This window comes from Vipera berus (genome assembly GCF_964194415.1).
Source record: "Vipera berus genome assembly, chromosome: 9".
Taxonomy (NCBI): Eukaryota; Metazoa; Chordata; class Lepidosauria; order Squamata; family Viperidae; genus Vipera; species Vipera berus.
The window spans coordinates 12843470-12859881 of record NC_138212.1 but is presented as its reverse complement, the minus strand read 5'-3'; positions in this window follow the sequence as shown (position 1 = coordinate 12859881).

Below are 16412 nucleotides of genomic sequence, written 5' to 3'. Positions count from 1 at the left end.
TCTGTCGAAAATACCTTGAGCTTTAAACTGAAGCCACAATAGGCAGCGCTGAAGAGGAGACAATGGTAAACGTCTGAAACAGCCAAAGTGCAAATTGCTGTTCACACAGAAATGCAAAAGGGCAGCCTGTATTCATCACCCAGGGGCCCAGAATGCAGATTTGACATGAATTAATCACAATGGATTTGCACGATACTCTTCCGGAAGATATATGGCACACGTGCATAAACTCACCCAGAATTCGAACTCCTTAACTAGCACCAGGGCTGTGTTAAGAAGATTATATTTCTTAAAGCAAAGGGTTGGCAAACACTCTTTTGAGAAATTGGGTGGGAGAGCTTTGCTTTGGGGGACAGGATGGAAATACAAATGGTTGTGTTCCCATACCTGCCATCATTTCCCCCTCCAAGTTATCACTGCAGAACACACTGCTTCATCTCAGGTAGGGGTGGAAGAGGTCTTATCATCTCCCTTCATTTTCCAAAGGTTATGTTTTGGACATTCCGAGACTAATATACAGCCAGGGAACAAGAGTGGGGAGACAGACAAGCCTTGTCTTGCACAATCAGAAAGCAGGCTGAACCTACTGTACTTGCAACCCACAGCTGTTGTTGTTTTCCTCATCCAAAACACCGACTTTTTCCTCAAACTATGCTTCCTACAATTTCATTTTTCCTCCAGAATCTCAAGGCAGCCTACAGAAGCATTTTCCAGTTTCCCCCCACCAACAAATCTGTGATGTAGGTTGGATGGATCTCCCCAGCAGAAGATGGACTTGTCATCAAGTTTCTCTAGTTCCGCTCTGTGTCTTTAAAGGATGCCCTTTTCTTGTGGTTTCTGGAAAGCAGAACGCCTCAAGTTAAAACACCCCACAGGCAGATCAGCCAAGGCCTTTCTAGAGGGTGACCAAAAGTTTTGAGGAAAAACATCTTGTGTTGATCAGAGGTAGCATCCTTCAGGTGAAATTCCAACCCTGATGATGCTGTGAACCTGGCTAAGGTAGATGGAATTTCCTGAGGGTAAAATCTTGATTTAAGCCCTAACCAGATCAGCTCCATCCCATAAGTGGGATGCCAGTTTAAGATGACAGCAGCTACTTTTCCAAGATCAGAGAAAGTCAGCTGGTGCTGCCATCTAGCTGGCCAACCTAGATATGTAAATTTATTTTTATGTATCAACATTCTGCTTTCTGACCTAAGGGAACATCTCAATATTTGGACTGTCACTTGTTCAGAAAGTTAGGAGTTTGTCCCGAGTACGGGGTTGAAGGACCCCCTAAAGACATCCAAACGTTGATGACTTGAGGAGCTTCCTTGTTTTTTTCGCCGCAATAGCAAGAGCTACGTATGAACAAGCACTTAAGCTCTCTTGCAGCTTTGCACCAGGGACAATCTCTCCCGCTTGCAACAGGCCAGTGATTTCTCAAAGGGCAGCAAGCAAACATCAAGGGTAGATGCGGATCCAAGTTCTGGATTTATCAGGACTTATTGGAGCTGTTCCTTATATGCTTTCTTTGTAACCCCTACAAAATGTGGGTCGGTGCTACCCCGGGGGCTCTCGCAATCCTTGCCACGTGAGACCAACAAAGAAAGTCTGACGCACACATGTCCCAAATCGCTCGCAGAAATTATCCTTGCCACCCAAAACAAACCAACAAAACCCTCTTTATAGAAGTCCAGTCATCAGCAACAACGCTGTGACGCCTGGATTACCCGGATACCAGATTTTTAAAGAACAGACCAGATGGGGGGGGGACGCACACTTTTCTTTGCCTTGTAAAATGGGGAACGAGGGAGGGTGCTAGAAGGGAAGAGAGGAAAAATGGCTGCCAGACCACTCTGAACACGATTGGCTGCAGAAAATTCAGACCGCAGTGTTGCAGTCCAGCCCTCCTATGGTGCCTGGGCAGAATGGGACTCCTTGCAGACGGTCTGGAACAAGTTAGCTTATTAGCCCAGAGCCCAGCTGCTGCCTGTAAACCAAGGTGGGTCCAAATCCGTAGCTGCTTTTGGAACCTGACACTTACTCACATCCCTTAAAAGTCAGCCAGCAACTGAAATAGCCAAGGGAGGGGTTTTGCGCCCAGCTGCCAACAGCTTTTCTGAATCTTCTCCTGAGACTAGAGGGTTGGAGTTGAAAAAAAGAGGGGTGGGTGGGAGGGAAGGAAGAGGAGGGAGAAATGGGCAAAGGTTTGTGGGGGCTGTTGCCAGATTCCAACCACACACATTTGTGTACACACACACACACACACACACACACACACACGAATACAGACACAGAATTTGATCCTAAATCCTTTCGCTAAGCTCCCCCTTCTGATGTCAGTTTCGGGGGGGGGGGGGTAGGGGGGAGAAGAGTGTGGCGGACTGGAATCCAGCGAGTGAAATTAACAGGAGCTTCAGGCTTTGCAATTCTGGATTCTGGTTCCCCTAGTTCTGCTCCTGGCTGTTGTTTCCATGGAAACTGGCATCAGACCTGGGAAAATAAGGTTAGGGGTTTTTTTTTTTGGTGTTTTTTTTCAGAGGGAGGCTTCTCTTCCAGCTTCTTCTTCCCCTTAATTTCTGGCGCTCCGGGCCCCCTGTTCCACCACCACAGCCACCACGGAGAGAAAGCAAAGTGAGGAAGCAGTAAGCAAGATTTTCTCTTGGGGAAGATTGCAGCTGCCTGCTGAGACGGGGGTAAGCGATGCTTTTCAGAACCCAATAGTGATTTGCAGTGCTTAAAAAAAAAAAAGAGCGGGAGGGGGTGGGGGAACATTTTAATTAGTAAGTGACAATAATAATACCTTTGTGCTTCTCCACTGCCTTTCATCTGGGCATCCCACAGTGCTCTGCAGACATTCATTAATTTGGAAATGCATATCAGCATCCAGACACCTCTGCCAGGAGGAGGAAAACTTGATCAGCTACCCTCCTCCCCATAAAAAAAAAAGGGAAAAGGCTCTTATCCAAGCAAGAGCTGGGCCCAAAGTTCTCCAATCCGAAGACAAAACCACCAGCTGTACACAGAAGGGCCAAATTTAGGCTGCCCAGCTCCATGCAGACACGGGGAATCTCAGGGTGTTTTGGAGACAGGAAAACATGCCCGCAAAAATCTTCACTCATATAAAAATGGCTGCATGTCTGAGGGAAAATGTTGGGGTTTTTTTTCAGGCGCGTCCACAAAGCTCATCCTGGTTTGGGCACCCAATTAGGGCATGCGGTCCCAGCGTAGAAGCGAGGAGGGTTTTTGCTGCAAAGGGAGTCACTGTAGACCTAAGACAATCCTCCAAGCCCAGCTGTGCTTTTCTCACACTCCTGAGCGCACAACAGCCTTTGGCAGGTGACTACCTCCCACTGCCTCAGTTTCTCTGAGGAAGCAGCAGTTCTATGATTGGGCAACAAGTTATCTGAGTCTCGCAGATAGCTCCTTTTTGGAAGTATTTTTCATGGATGCAGAGGAAAGGCAGGATGAAGATTGCACAGGCGAGTGAAAAGTCGCCGAAACCGCACCCACCCCATAGCCGGCAATGGAAAAAAAAGTCGCAATACGTCACGACACATCATGTGACATTGCGAGTTTGACATCCCCGAGTCAGCGCCTCACTTCTTTTTGGAAGCTCCTGAGAGCATGCCAGCAAATTAGGGCAGCATCCATTTTCCTCCTTGCTTTCCTCCAAGAGGAAAAAAAACCCAAACTTTTCCCTCCAATTATATCCCAAGACAATTTTGGTGAGTGAGTTTGTAGTGTTGAATAGGGATTTCAGTCTCCATTGCGAAGCGTGCACCAAACTTCAACCCAGTCAACACCTTCATTACACTGATTTAATGCATCTGTCTTACTAACTCCTCTCAAGCGGCTTTTAAAAACTTGCAAAAACCAAGGAGGGCTAAAAATGTTATACCCACCCCTTCCAATAACAACGCTGTTGGTTTCACAGTGCAGTCTATCTAAATTATGGTTATTTGTATTAAATGATTTCAAATTAGGACTGAAGCTAAAAAAAAGAGAAAGCTTTGCCACCCTTACTTGAGGAAGTGACTGTTTACGCACAACTTTTTCTGGCCCAAGCCTAAAGTGAATTCCATGTACGTTTAAATGTAAAAAAATCAAACAATTAATGCAACCATTGCCATTTATAGACGTATTAACTTTCTCTCTCTTTCACATTAAAACTTACAAATCCCAATTCATTTTTTTTTTAATCTTTGGGGGCTGAAGCTAAGATTTTCAAAGACCACATATAAAATAACCCAAGGGTTCTGATTATGCCCTGCTGACACAAAAAAAGGGAGGCAAATAAATGACTCATTTACCTTCTCAGCCCTTTGTAATTAATGCACTGCCTCCTGACATCAGGAGGAACCCCAACTTCCTGGTTTTTAGGGAAACCTTTAAAAACCTTCTGCAGACTGTCTGGGTGCTAATGTCCCTGGGCTAGGCCTTAATTAGCTAGCTGAGATTTTTTGATGGTTTTAACAGCTACATTTGTATTGCACAGCATTGTAAATTGCCTCGAGTCCTTTGGGGAATGGGTGGTCTCTAAATTATTGCCTAAATAAAGAATCGGATCAACACCACTGTGCAAATGATGCAACTTGCACATCTGCATCTGGTGCTGTGTTCTAAATCTATCTTACACCACCTGCACTGTGGCGTGTTATAACTCACGTGTTATAACTCACACGTTGTCAGTTTGATGTCATGGGCCCCGTGCTTCGTGCTTCCCTTTACACAGTAACACAGGACTGTGGCATCAAGGTTTGTTTTTTCTTCAATCCACACATTACAAGTAGTCCTTGACTTACAACAGTGCATTTAGTGACCCTTCAAAGTGACAACGGCATTGAAAAAAGTGACTTATGATGTTTTTTCACACTTATGACTGTTGCAATGATTTACATTCGAATTCTTGGCACCTGACTCGTATTTAGGATGGTTGTAAAGTCCGGGGGTCATGTGATCCCCTTTTGCCACCTTCTGACAAGCAAAGTCAATGGGGAAGCCAGATTCACTTAAGAACCGTGTTACTAATTTAAGAACTTCAGTGATTCACTTAACAAGTGTGGCAAGAAAAGTTGCAAAATGGAGCAAAACTCACTTAACAAATTTCTCACTTAGCAACCTACACTTTGGGCTCAGTCGTGGTCGTGAGTTGAGGACTACCTGTATTGGAAATGTTTTTTTTAACCTAAAGTTCTCAGTAGTGGAAACGGGAGGAACGGCTAGAGGGATGAAGGTAGCCAGCTGAAATGGTAGGAAGAAAGAGTTAACTTTATCCATCACAACAGTTCCAGCCAAACAGAGAACCAGCCTTCCCCCATCTGCTGTTCAAAGCAGCTTAAAGAAATATCAAACCTAACCACATAGTTTGGTTTTGCATCACTTTAAAAAACAGAAACAGTCCTTCCAATTTGAGGATTTCATCTCCCAAACAGCTTTAGGTTGTCTTTTTTTTTTAAATGGAGACACCACAGCTCTGTTATGAATTGAGTTAAACTCCTCTTACGGGAAAACACCTGGACGTGTGCATTCAGACACTGAGAGAACACTTTAAATACTTCCTTTCCTCCCAAAGGAAGTTCTTTTCAGGATGCCCACTTTGGTTTTAAGCTGCTGACATTGCTCCTGACTGCACCCTAACTCTATGTTTTTCTCCTCACCATCTCTGTAAGATGATGCACTGGACTTACACAAGTTTCTCTGCCCTTTCAGGAAGGATAATTCTATTAAGTTCTCATTCTTGCACACAAAATATTTTTGAACTACTTTGCTTCATGCCCCAATCCTTCTCGCCAGTACTGCCTAGCGTGGAGTTCTTTTGCAATGCTGGGCCAGCCTAACAAGTAATTTTTTAAAAATCAATTCCATAAAAATACACAAATACTTAAGGTGAACCACCACTGACACACCCATGGAATGGATTGCAATCTCGTTCGTTCATTCGTTTGTTCATTCATTCATTCATTCATTCATTCAAGCTGCCCATCTCAACAAGTAACTCTTGGTGACAAACAATCTTAAAATAAAAACTATCCGCATCACAAATGTAAAAATTAGAATATATGGCAGCCAAGGAAGATATCACCATTGACAATCAGCCCAGCTATTAGATGGGTCCCTTCAAGCACTGGGCCAAGATCAAGGTCTTTAGAGCCTTACAGAAAGCCAGCAGAGTCAGGGCCATCCATATGTCCAGAGGAAGAATATTTCATAGGGGCTGATTCTCCACCACAAAAGGCACACTGGTGGACCTCATCAACTAGCATTCCTTGGCTGGTGAGACCTGGAACATGCCATCCTGTGGGACCATATTGGGCAGATAGAAACAACTGAGGGAACATGGTCCCTCAGGAATCCTGGTCCCAAACTGTGAAGGCCTTTAAAGGTGAAAACCCACACCCAGAAGCACACTGGCAACTAACGCAACTCACGGAGTGGCGGTGTTATATGTGCCAAGTCATCAGCACCAAGTGCTATCCATATAGCTGCATTCTGCACCAGCTGAAGCTTCTGAATGCTCTTCAAGGGCAGACCCATGTGGACTGCATTGCAGTAGTCCAAGCATGAATGACAGTGATCAGGGTTTTGTTCTGTCATCCTTGATAATGCTACATTTTGAGTATCAAGGGCAAGATAAATCCCTGGCTTACATCTTAAGAACACTCAAAAACAATATATATTCCAATGTTATTGATTAAGTGCAGAATTAAACAAAGACTTGGGTCTTTCCTGCTGAAATTAAAAGTGCACAACGTTGGCCAGATTGGTCAAAACATCATGTATGACAGCAAGTATCAGCACCCACTTATATGTCTGATATCTCCAAAGCAGACTGGGGATATGTAGAACAAGTGCAGTGGTGTCTTGAGAAACTGTGGTTCAAAATCCTTGATCACAGAGATACATTTCAGAACAATTAATTGTCAGTTTTGCAAATGTTTATCTCTGGACGGAAAGGAAGTTGCTAAGCAGGGCTATTTGTGAAGGTTAATTATGTAAAATTGTAAACAAAGGGACACACTGCATCGTACATTTAATATTTTAAACTGCTTTCTATTAAGAGACTTGCAGATTGCATTCTACTCTCACTCCTGTTCTCTTCTACACACAAACACGTGTAACAAATGCTTGCTGACTCTTCCACCACCAACGTGCATCTCTCTTTGTCTCAGCAAGGATGCTTTTCTCCTTCATGCTCCATCTCCATCTCACTCCAGTAGCTTCTCCTTGATGGTTTCCAATGTGATTAACCTTGAGGTTGTCTATTTGGAACTCAAAGATGGATAATGGTGGGTGGGACAGGCAGACAAAGAGGCAGGCAATCTAGCTGTGCCTACTTACTCACCCCATGGCTAACTGAACCAAGGCCAGCTGGATTACAGATTCTCTGGTTAGCACCTGAGTTTGCACAACGCATTAAACAATCTAGCAACTGTCGAACTGGGTTTGCACAGGGTGGTTTCCAGGTTATGAACTTATGTGAACGTGACCCTAGTGTTTGACATGCACTGCTCTATATTTCCCTACAACAAAATGAAGCCTGTCTGCCACACTCACTGTACGTATTATTGTTTATGCATTTAAATGTCCCACCTTTCATTTGGGAAATCGAGATAATGTACAATTAGTCCTCAACTTACAACAGTTCATTGAGCAACTGTTGGAAGTTACAACGGCATTGAAAAAAGTGACTTATGACCAGTCCCCACATTTACAACCATCACAGCATCCCCACAGGCATGTGATCAAGTTTTGAGTGCTTGGCAACCGTCATGTATTTACGACGGTTGCAGCATCCCAGGGTCACGTGATCGCCATTTGCGACCTTCTCAGCTGGCTTCTGACTGACAAAGTGAACAGGAGAAATCAGATTCGCTTACTGAGCACAGGATTCGCTTAACGACTGCAGTGATTCATCTAACAACTATAGCAAAAAAAAGGTTGTAAGATTGGATACAACTCACTTAACAATTGCCTTGCTTAGCAACGGAAATTCTGATATAAACTGTGGCCACAAGTCAAGGACTAGCTGAATAGGAAGATTCTTCCTCTTATTTTCTCTACAATAGTTCCTGTGACATAGGACACACTGTGTGTGTGTGTGTGTGTGGGTAGGGTCCCTGTGCCAGTCTGACACTTTTACCACCACCACCACAGTTATGGCTCTCTTTTATGTCAAAACACTCTCATTTAACATTTAAGAATTTATATCTGGATTAGCTAAGTGTGAATTTATCTTCTCTCGCACATGCATATACACACCCATCTATTTTTGGGAAGCACCTGAAAACTTCACTTGGATAGATTTGGAAGTTGAAGACCATTCCCCTGCTTTGGATTTTCCTGCTTGAAGACCGGAAACACAGAATTTAACCACCTCTCATCAGTGTCTTGAAAACACAAGGGTGTAAAGCGCGTGTGAAAAATCTTTTCATGAGAAGTTCCCCATTAAGATGATATCGCCAATTTTCTACATGTAGAGTTTATTTGGGAAAAAGGGAGAGAACGAGGGAAAGCGAGCATCACACACACACAGAGAACACAGCAAAAAATTGTATGCCAAAAGATCCTCAATTATGGCTGGCTCTCTGTATCCTACACACACAAAGAGAGAGAGAGACAGACAGACAGTACTGCAGTTAGGGATGGGCACAGGGGGGGCAGGAAAACTGGATGCACAATGAAAACACATCTGTGCTTTGTTCCAGTTGTTCCTGATTGCCAAAGTACACACACGGGAGCCCCAGAAGTCAAGTCACAAGGAAGCAAAGAAGAGCAATCCTGGAAGAAAGAAACAATGGGAGGGGCTGGGGGAGAAAGGAGAACGTACCTTAAACAAGGTACAGGTAGTTCTCGACTTAATCATTCGTTTAACGACTGTCCAAAGTTACAACAACACTGGAAAAAAGTGACTTATGATTGTTTTTCACATTTACAACCGTTGCAGCATCCCCACGTGATCCAAATTCAGACCCCTGGCAACTGGTTCATATTTATGACGGTTGCCGTGTCCCCGGGGTCCTTCTGCAACCTTCTGACAAAGCAAAGTCAAGGGGGAAGCCAGATTCACTTAACAACCGTGTTACTGACTTAACGACTGCAGTGATTCGCTTAACAACTGTGGCAAGAAAGGTTGTAAAATGGGGCAAAACTCATTTAACCACTGTCTCCCTTAGCAGCAGAAATTTTGGCTCAGTTGTGATCGTAAGTCGAGGACCACCTGGATGCAACATGAGGAGGAGCAAACAGGAAAGTTGATGAAGGGATTAAGGGAAGATTCTAAACCAGATTTCAAATGTGCTCAGATGAGCCTCTCACAAGAGTCATTTAAAAATGCTGGGATGGTTGTGGGGAAGTTTGAGGGTATAGGTAGTCCTCCCAACAGTTCGCTTAGCGACCGTTCAAAGTTACAACAGCACTGGGGAAAAAGTGAATTGTGACCATTTTTCACACTTATGACAATTGCAGCATCCCCAGGGACAACTGACTCACACTTACAACGGTTGCAGTGTCCTGGGGCCTTGTGATTCCCTTTTGCGACCTTTTGACAAGCAAAACACAGTGATTCACTTAACAATTGTGGCAAGAAAAGTTGCAAAATGGGGCAAAACTCACTTAATAAATTTCTCATTTAGTGACATCAATTTTGGGCTCAGTAGTGGTCGTAAGTTGAAGATTACCTGTATTCGAATTGTCAAGAACACTTTGATCTCAGCTTCTGAGCTTCTTCCCCTATAGATCAATTCTACTACAATGCTGCCTTTTTTTGTTTTTAAATGAACTGCTTTTTTATTTTTTGTATTTACTGTTTTTAAGCATTGCTGGGTTTGTTGTGAGGGGTTTATTGAAGGCTGTTTAAAAATTCTACTCTTGTAAATCACTCTGGGCCTCTCTGGGGATAGAGCAGTATAGAAGTAAAATAAGTTTGCAAAATAAAACAATAGTTCCAAATTCTCCCTTCTGGCTTTTGAAAAAGGAGTGGACATGAACAACAAAGGAGAAAGGGAAATAAACAAGCTTTCTGCTTGCAATCATCACCATCAAATAAACCTAGTCCTCAACTTACAACCATTTATTTAGTGACCTTTATAGTTATAATAGCATTGGAAAAAGTGACTTACGACTAGTCCTCATACTTATGACCCTTGCAGCATCCCCAGTCACATGGCCAAAATTCCAGCCTTTAGCAACTGGCACGTATTTACAGGGCCATTTGATCGCCATTTGTGACCTTCACAGCCTGCATCGACGAGCAAAGTCAAGGAGGAAAGGGGATTTACTTAATGACCTTGTGAATCATTTAAAAACTGCAGTGATTCACTTAACATCTGTACTAAAAGCCGTCATAAAATCGAGCGCCACTGCCTCGCTTAGTAATAGAAATTCTGGTCCCAACTAAGTTTGAAAAGTTGAGGACTACCATCCTAGACAGAAGGGAGCAGTCAGGGGAAAAAAACTTTTAATAAATGGGGGAACTGTAGTAACAACAAAAAGAAAAGAATAGCAGGTACTTAGGAAAATTCTGAGTTGGCTAAAATAAAGCTGAGATTAAGAAGCTGGCTGAGGGCCACCAAGTGTAAGACTCCCTTTGATTGAATATATATATATATATATATATATATATATATATATATATATATATATATATATATATATATATATATATATATATATATATATATAGCTGTCACATGCCGGCATCATAAAATTCTTCTTAAAAGATGGCTTGTTCTATTTGCATTTCTTTTAAAAAAAAACGGGGAAGGAAGCATTTATTGATAAAGCTGGATCTCTGATCGGTGACAGACTTATCAGAAGATGTTCTGGTTTCTTTGCAGAATCATCCCACAAAAGGAGATTAACAAGCAACAGGATCCCTTCTTCCTGCACGAACTGGTCTTTGCCAAGCAAGTGCCCTCCCAAACATATTGGATTTCATCCTCCAGAATCCTAAACCATCATGAACAATGGCTAGGCTGGTTAGAAAGAAGCACTGAACCAACACACACACACACACACACACACACACACACACAGAGAGAGAGAGAGAGAGAGAGAGGGAGGGAGGGAGGGAGGGAGAGAGAGAGAGAGAGAGAGAGAGAGAGAGAGAGAGAGAGAGAGAGAGAGAGAGAGAGAGAGAGAGAGAGAGAGATGGAATAAAATGCTCGTTAAGTGTTCAAAGCAATGTAGCCTCTGCAGTGCTGCAAAGGAGAGCAGGGAGGTCCTATCTTGCACCGAGCAGCTATTTTAATCTGATGGCTCACCACAGATGTGCCTCCAGGTTCTAACATATCAAAAAAATGAAACCCACTCCCCACAGGATGTGGGCTAAGAACATGGTCTGTGAATGACTTAGCACTCTTCTTAAAGCACTTTCAGAAATGACTACTTGGCACATCCATTTGATCAGAACATGGATGGAGGGGTTAGCACGTGGTGTGAATCAGAAACTGGAGTCACCTAAAGCAGCAGATATTAAGAGTTAGCCAAACAGATGCTGTCTTGATTGGGGCTTGAGTCCTGTAGTCCCCATTGGTGTCATGCAAACAGCTTTCCTAGGAATTAACTACCCTTCATTCTTTCAAGACTGCAACTCTAGGAATGCTGATTCTATCACCCTTCTGATTTCCATCTTCCACAGCCCCAGGCGGGTTGAACCAGAAGGAACAGGGGAGGATGGGTCAGTTATCCCCTCCAACTTGCCCAAAGTAATGTTGATCCCAACCATACTTTGCTAAAAAAAATTCTAGTGAAAGAATTTATCCCACTGGTTGGGAGAACTGTCAAAGCAGTGCAGGAAAGACCCAGCCATTGTGTGTTGTGTGCTATCAGGGTGTCTGGAGTCATTCATCTTGGGTGTAAATGACCTTGGGGTTCTCCCTTTTGTCTATCACTTGGGTCACCACCTTCTATTCTTGAATCCTATTAGAAGGAATGTAATTTGGTAGTTGACTATATGTCTTCATGAAGATGATCTTGGTCAAATCCTTGGGGAGCAGAAGAACTACACAGGAAAAGGACCAAAGAGAGAGCCATATCCCCACCAACACTGGCAAGGCAACATAAGGGTAAACTCCAGAAGTGAGAAAAGCCAGAGTAAGAATTCACTCTCCTCCTATTTATGCCACCAATTCCACATTTAATTCCCACCCAACCAGTCCAAATATGCTTTGCAGCCTTTTGGCCGTTTAAGCTGATTGTCCCAAGACCCTCCTTCCATCTGGATGGAGGTGTTACCTGCAACTGTCCTTGAAAAACAACAACAACATGTAGAGTAAGATATCTCACTGTTTGGACCAGGGGTAGGCAACCTTGGCTCTTTTATGACTCGTGGACTTCAACTCCCAGAATTCCTGAGCCAGGAGTTGAAGTCCATGAGTCATAAAAGAGCCAAGGTTGCCTACCCCTGGATTTACTGTCTTTCTTTTACTTTATGCTTTCTACTGGGCTGATGATTGCCGATATTGGTATATGGCTCACCAATGACTTGAAGTTTTTAAAATAGTGTTAGGAAGTTCGTTATGTAAAATTAATCAATGAAATATTAACACTTCTTACCTAAAAATTTAGTCCTTTTTAATGCTGCTTATAAATTGCCTGTTTATTCACTCTCTTTGCCTTTCTTTTGTACATTCCTCCCCCCACTTTTGGATGGGGGTTCTTTCCTTTCTCTCTCTTTTCCCCCCTCAAAAATGTTGACCTAAAATAAAATTCTAAAAAAGAGCGGAGAAAGGAAGAAGGGAGGAGTGTTTAGTGGGATGGGACTCTGGAACCATTTTTTTATTTTTGCACGCCTTCCCCTTCTCCTGCCTGGAAATTTAAATTCTCTGCAATCGTGTGGCAAAATGAGCCAAAATGAGCTGGACTGTGGAGGAGTTGATCCTGATTCACCGCCCTCCTTCCATCAACCTGAAATGCAACTGCGGCTTTCACCTACAAGAAAATGTTGCTCAAGAGCCTTGCTCCACCTGGGTTACCAACAGCTCAGAGAGCCCTTCCTGATTATGATAATTATTTTCTTCTCTTCCTTATTAGTCTTTATTTTTAAGCATCCCTTTTCCCCCCAGTGCTGTCCCAGAAGAGATCTGCAGGATCAGTGGAGGAGGAGGGAATTTCCAAAAGGATTGGCTTCTCAGGTAGAAAAAAAAAACAAAAAACAGATTTTTACACACTTTCACAGAGCCTGCATATTTTTAAATCACAAAGCTATTCTAATTGGGACCGGCTCCCTTTGGTTCGTCTCCTTACAATCATGGCTTTCTAAAAGCAGCCATGCCCAGAAATACATTCTTATGGATGATGGGACACGTAGTTCCACCCATCTAAAAAAAGGCACCCACTAACAGGCACCATCTTCCTTTGTCTCCGTCGTTTTGCAATCACGGTTTTGGTTGCAGAATTGGGTATGTCTAGTTTAATGAAGAGAAGGAGGAGGGGGGACATGATAGCAGTCTTCCAATATTTGAGGGGCTGTCCCAAAGAAGAAGGAGTCAGCCCTTTCTTCAAAGTGCCTGAAGGCAGGACAAGAAGCAATGGATGGAAAGTGATCAAGGAGAGAACCAACTAAGAACTAAGGTGAAATTTCCTGACAGAACAATCAGTTGGTGGAACGACTTACCTCCTGAAGTTGTGGGTGCTCCAACACTGAAGATTTTAAAGACAAGATTGGACAGCCATTTGTCTGGAATGGTGTTGGTTCTCCTGTTTGAGTAGGGGTTGGACTAGAAGACCTCCAAGGTCCCTTACAAATCTGTTATTCTATTATTCTAGAAGCAGCCACGCCTGGAACTATTCATATGGGATGATGGGATATGGAGTTCTGCCTATCTAAGAAAAGGCACCCACATAAAGAAGGCCAGCTAAATTATTTGAAAATTTGCACCACTCCCTGGAGACCCACTGCCTCTTATTTTTTGCACCCTTTATTCTCCCCCCAGCCGCACCTCTCTCTAATGATACTGGGTTTGAAAAGGGGGCAGGTCACCAGGCGACTGTTTATGTTCAAGAGAAGGGTAGCAATTACTCCTGAAGTCCAAAACAGTCTGCTCTGCCTCTTTAACGCCAATTCCCCAGGAATGCTTTGAACTAAAGCTATCGGATTTCACACCAGCCTCCAACTGGAGAAGAAATGGTTGGGGTCTTTGTCATAGAAAATCCAGCCATTCGTTGTGCTGTTTCAGCTTCAGTTGAAAAGGAGGTGGCTTTATAATACCCCCCAAATACCCAGTGCCAGGTTACCTTGAAGTCTCCTCTCTGCAAAAAGAAAATATTGATGAATCTGAGAGAAAGTTTTGCTCTGGGTGACCTCACTTGCAAAGGGTGCTTAGCAAAGATAAGGAGTGCCCACTTTGTCATGGCACCAATCCTGGGGAAAAGCTTCCTTTTTTTGCAGAACAGTGGGACGCAGTGCTTTGAAAGGCCTTTTTTAAAAAAAAGTCAGTCATCCAACAGCTATTTTTCAGTGGATTGTTTTTAATGGGCTAGTTGTTTTTTTTCTTCAAAATGCACCATCCTAAACTGCTTTGGCATTGACAGAAAGGAGAAGCGGCCTATATATACATGAAAACATAAATTATAAAAAGAACCATTCACACAGCACTCCCCGATCTTGGCTGGTCTGCTTAAAGTAAATCCTGCTAGAGATCTGGTCTGTCAGCTCTGCCTGGAATGGGTTTCCTTTGTGTGCAGAGGCGGGTGGGCAGTTGTGTACATGGCACAGCTGGGAGCCTCTGAGGCCCCAACCTCTCCATTCGCATTCATGGCTGTCCTGGACTCATTCAGTTCCACATTCTTTCATTTTGCTTTGGAAATTGTTCTCAAGAGCCAGCTTGGCACCGTGGGGTGGGCTTCCCAGAATGCACTGCAAAGGTGTGCAGCAAACAAAGGACGAAAGCCAACAGTCCACAGCTGGGCTGCACGCCCTGACCCAAGAGGAGAGGAAAGTCACCAAAACCTCAGCAGCTGCCTCCTGGCGGAGAAAATATCCCTTCCCCTGATAAAGCATACAGAGAGAAAGTACCATGTCAAATGAAATGCAGATGGACAACAGTTGCCTATGCCAAAGGACGATAAGAGACTTCAAGAAGGGGAGGGGGAGGAAAAACCTCATCATATGCATGAGAACATACATCTATTCCAGAGAGCTGGATGTTCTCAACATAATTTGTTGTTGTTCAGTCGCTAGGTTGTGTCTGTCTCTTTCTGACTCCATGGATCATAATACAGCAGGCCTCCACTGTCTCCGGAGTTTGTCCAAATTCACGTTCACTGTGGCGATGGCACTCTCTAACCATCCCATCCTCTGCTGCCTCCTTCTCCTTTTGCCTTCCATCTTTCCCAACGTTAGGGTTTTTTCCCCAATGAGTCCTCTCTTCTCATTAGGTGGCCAAAGTATTTGAGGTTCTCTCAACATAATTGGTCTGTACAAAAAGAGACACACTAGCTCAGTGTTTCTCAAGCTCAGGATCCTTAAGATGTATGGATTTCAAAGTCTCATGCTGACTGGGGAATTCTGGGAGTTGAAGTCCGCACATCTATAGATCCCAAAGTCAAGAATCATTGTAGTAGCAGCTGATGGCTTCTTCCAAAGTACTTTTCTGACTGGATGTCCCCGATGAGAACTGGACTACAGTAATCCTTGCCTCACTACCCCAATTGAGACTGAAACACCTTAAGCAAGGGGGTTGTTAAGAGAGTCGCACCCCATTTTACATCCTTTTTGCCATGGTCATTAAGTGAACCACTACAGTTGTTTAAGTGAATCGAGTTTCCCCCCTTGACTGCTTGTTGGAAGCTGAATGGGGAGGTCAGCAATGGCGATCATGTAACCCTGGGATGCTGTAACTTGTAAATACCTGCCGGTTGCCAAACGCCCAAATTTTAATCACCTGACTGCGACTCTGCAACAGTCAAAAGTGTGAGGACCAATCATAAGTGACCTTTTTCAGTGCCATCATGATTTCAAATGGTTGCTAAACAAAATGGCTGTAAGTTGTGAAGCTGCAGAGGCATATCTGTGCCCTTGCTTGGGGTGAAGGATGTGCATAACACAACCCGTATGTTACGGGCATACTTCCAAAGATATGCCTCTGCAGCTTCACAAGCCAGACCACCATCACCCCAAATACAAAAAGCAAATCCCAATCAAATCTGCTTAGCTTCTGGCATTTCTGAGACAGCCCCACTTTACTTTCAACCAGAAAATCTTTTGATTATGCATGGAAAGAGATCCTTGGATTCAGGCTGCAGCTAAAACACGTCTATCTGGGGTGGGGTGGGGAGGTCCTCTGCCATTCAAAAATCCAGGAAAACAAGATCCCTCTCCCCACTGCCAATAATGAGCGAGCTTGCAAGTGGCACCTTAGTGATGTTACTTGCTTCAACAGGCTGAATCTTTCAATTAAGATATCAAATGCTCGCGTGATTCTGGC